The sequence below is a fragment of the Condylura cristata genome, unplaced genomic scaffold (assembly GCF_000260355.1).
Source record: "Condylura cristata isolate star-nosed mole 26May11 unplaced genomic scaffold, ConCri1.0 scaffold00041, whole genome shotgun sequence".
Classification (NCBI taxonomy): domain Eukaryota; kingdom Metazoa; phylum Chordata; class Mammalia; order Eulipotyphla; family Talpidae; genus Condylura; species Condylura cristata.
Window position 1 is genome coordinate 1,014,621 of NW_004567142.1, and position 3,975 is coordinate 1,018,595.

Consider the following 3,975-nt stretch of genomic DNA (forward strand, 5'->3'; position numbering starts at 1 on the left):
AAAAAAAAAAAAAACTCCAACAGGGAGGCTATGTGCAACTGGCAATGACAGCATGCAGGGGAAATCCCTAGTATTAGAGTGGGGCCTTTGCTTGCTTTCAAGAAATTGTGCTGGTAATCCCATAGCCTGAGAAGTTCTAAGTTAGTTGGCAACTTAAACCTTGGCTTTCAAAGTTTCCACCAAAAAATGCCATATGCAGGTTGCTCTTGTTCTATAACCACTACATATGTACCGCTTTTAAGGTACCTTGCTAACTTGGGGTTCACATTGCTATCTTGGGGTTCAAACTATGAACTCCCTAGACCTGTGTCATAGAGACAAGAGTGGAAACCATTTAGTGTGCTAAAGGTACCTACATTGTAGTTAATTTTAGGATGGGGTACACCCTCTGTGTCCATGGCCTGGGGGGGCCTCCATGGCATCTGCTGCCTGCTCTGTGCTCCTCTCGAGAGAAGAGCTGGGGCTGATCTGAGTGTTGGTGCTGAGGTGCTTCCTCTCTGTGCTGAGGCTCCTCCGCCCTCGAGATCCCTCAGCAGGGCCACCCTTGTGGGCAGGTCTTTGCCCAGGGCCCTCCCCAAATTCCCTCATTCCTCCATTCCTTGTCCCCTTCGTCCCATTTCCTCACCCATAATGAGATGCCGCTGCTCTGATTGCATTTAATGTACGTCACGTCTCCAGTCGTTGGGCCCCTGCCTGGGGCCTGAGTGTGAGGGCTGATTGGATGTTCACTGAGTTATACGGATGGCCCTGCTTGACCCTCCTGCCTTGGCAGGGCCACCGGGGCCGAAGCCTGACCCGACGAGGGGCTGGGAGGACTAGCGCAGAGATGACATGAGCCTGAGACCCCAGAGTTGCCGGCCAGGCTGAGTGGGTTCAGCAGCCCTGGAAAGGCTGCAGGTAGGTATGGTTCTGTCGCCGTCTTGTGGACACAGGCGGAATTGCACAAGGGAGAGTCACTGCCAGGTAGTTTGTCCTCAGAGATTATCTCAGGTGTTTATGAGTAATTTTACTCTCACTTGTTCCACTCCTGAATTTTCAACATTCTGTAATCGACCCAAAATCATTTCCTCAGAGTTGCATGCCTATACAAGGTGACTTTGTGTCACACTAGGGGATCAGCAACCACAAACGGGAAGAGGTGGGGGGTGTGCGTGGACTGGCTTCTGTCCCCATCACGTGGGCGAGTGAGGTGCGGCGGTCGTCAGTGCAGGAGCTGGCCCCACACTCGTGATGAATACTCCAGGCTGCCCACGGCTGTTGGTTGCAAACGAGGATGAAGGACGTGGCTGGGAGAGGCGTGGAGACAAAGCAAGAGCCCGCAAATGCTTCACACAGTAACCCTCAGGATCTCTGAGCTGCGTAGTAAAGGGAATTTACGTGTCCTTATGTGATGGGGGATTGTGGTGGCTTACTCACTGGGCCCAATGGAATCACAAGGGCCCTTTCTCATACGTGAGAGGGGGAGCAGGAGGTTAGAGCCGAGAAGCCTGGTGGCGGGAGAGCAGACCTCACCAGCAGACCTCACCGCGCGGCTGTGGCTGTGAACACAGAGGAGGGGCCGAGCGGAGGAAAGACAGCCGCTCCCCACAGCCTGGAAAGAGGAGAAGGCGCTCCCATGGGGCCCCAGAGAGGACAGCCGGGTGGACACCTTGGCATGCGATTTGCTCCACTATTGGTGGTCATCTGCTACAAGTCACAGGAAAGTGACAAGAGGCTGATGCCACCATGTTCATACGGGATAAGGAGCAAGTAAGAGCTAAACTGACCTGAAAACTCAACGGTCCCCTCATGGTCCCAGCACATCCTCGCGCACCAGGGCCTGTGGCTGTGGAATATGGGCTCCCTGGTCTGAGCGGTTCTGCTGGGAACACCCAGGGCCCTCAGGGAAGCAAGAGAACTGCAGGCAGGTGCAGGGGAGACGGTGGAGGCGCAGGAGTCGGAGGAGGGAGAGGCGTCCTCTGTGGCCGAGGGAGTGTGGGTAAGGGTTAGGTGGGAGGCCCAGCCCCTCTTATCTGGCTGCTCATTTGTGGGGGGGCATGATGCAGCACGATGTGCATCCTGGGGGAAAGCAGAAACCGATGGAGAGAGCAGGGTAAGAGTCACGCGCAGGGCCTGGGAGGGCCTTGCCCAGGCAGGAATTCTGAGGCCTCCCCACTTTGCTTACCCTGACAGAGTCACCCCACAGGTGATGGCTCTTGGGGGATGGGCTTCTGGGAAAGACAGGGCTTGGCAGTCTGGGTCATGGATTTCAGGACAAGCTTGTTCACTGTGGGGGCAACTGGAGTGGCCCCCAAGGACAGGGACCCCAGGATGAGGGTCCCAGGACGCCGGCGGCCTGGGCAGAGCCCACCCAGGCTGTGTTTAATCACAGCATCTCCTTCCTTGCTCATCTTTTCAGTCACCAATACACCTATTTTCTGTGCTCTTGAGACCTAACATGCATTTGGCCTTGAGTCGTGCTGGCCGAGGACAGCCAAGCCCTCTGCCTGGACAGGGCGTGAGCTCACCTCCCTGGGAGCGCCCTCTCTCCCAGCTCCAAACTCCCTGCCGTCTTTTCTCTGGGGAGTAGATATAGGTGTTGGGTATAACTTAGAGACAATCATTTTCTCACTAATTAACTTAGACCAAGAAATCTGGTCTTTCAGGGAAATACCTGACTAGCTGCTTAGATGTTCATGTGGAGACAGAGCAAATGCAGGAGGTTCCCTTTATTCAGCCCCTGTCAGGTGGCCCCCAGAGGGCACAGGCCTGGTCACTCCTTGGAAACAGCTCACGTCAACCTTTGTCCATCCTCAATCAGGGCCCAGAGGACTGTTTTGGGGTCTCCAGAACACCAAGAGGGACTCTGACCCCTGGATCCAGTTTTCTGAATATCCCAGAGTGAAGATCTGGTTCTCTGGATGAGTTTCTAGCTCTTGGCACCCCCAGGCCCACCCAAGACCTAAAGGAGAAGTTCACAGAAGAAACTAAAAGGCTACATCTCCCTTGGAGTCAATCCAGCAGTAAATGTTTGCTTCAGGGTGTTGTAACTCCTGTAAAAAAAAAAAAAAAAAAAAAGAAAGAGACCTGTAACTTCTCAGACTGTCCCACATCTCCCAGGCCTGAGCCCACCCTGTGCTGCTCTGTGGGGGGCCTGGCAGCGCAGAGAGGGGTGTTTCTGCCTCCAGATCCCTCCCTCCCAACCACGCCCTGTTCTCCTTTTCCTGCTGTCTCCTGATGGGAAAGCACAGCCAGGAGCAGCTGGGGGCTCCCCTGGGCCTGGGGGACACCCAACACCCACACTCACCTCATAGATGGGAACATCTGGCTTGGTGTCAAGTTGGGGGACCTGGGCAGGCGTGAGAGAGGAGTCAGGTGTCAGGGCTGAGGGTCTCCGCCCCCAGAGCGACTGGCTGCCTCCAGAGCAGCAGACTTCACCAGGACCCCAGTGCTGGTCCTGGCTGCACCCCCACGCTCTTAGCCCAGGACCCTGATGGTGACCCACTCTGCTGCCTGGACTGCGGGGTCCCCTGAGGCTGAGTGAGGGAAGAGGGGTCACCTGTCCCCGAAGATGCCTACAGCCCAGCCCAGGCATCTGGCCTGGGGACAGTGCGGGGAGTCTGGGGGCGGCAGGGCTGGGTCCCACCCCAGCCTGTGCAGAGGCCCTGGCAGAAGTGGGGGGCTTACCGAGGAGGCGGTGCAGCCTGAGGGAGCAGAGCCTGGGGGCAGAGACAGGAGTTAGCACCAGGGGAGGAGCCAGGGCCCGTCCTGCAGGGGCTGGGGCCCTGGACCCCAGATAACAGGGGGGAGGAGACGCTACCAGAGAGAGACCCTCTGCGCGTTTAGGGTCCAGTGAGACCCGGGTGGAGACCCGTGACCAGACCTCACAGGTCAGGCTGACCTGCGAGTTGGGGCCCCCTGTGCTGAGTGATCTGGAGGCTCGTCATGAGCCACAGTGGGAAGGGTGAGAAGCCAGGGTGACAGGTGGGTATGGAC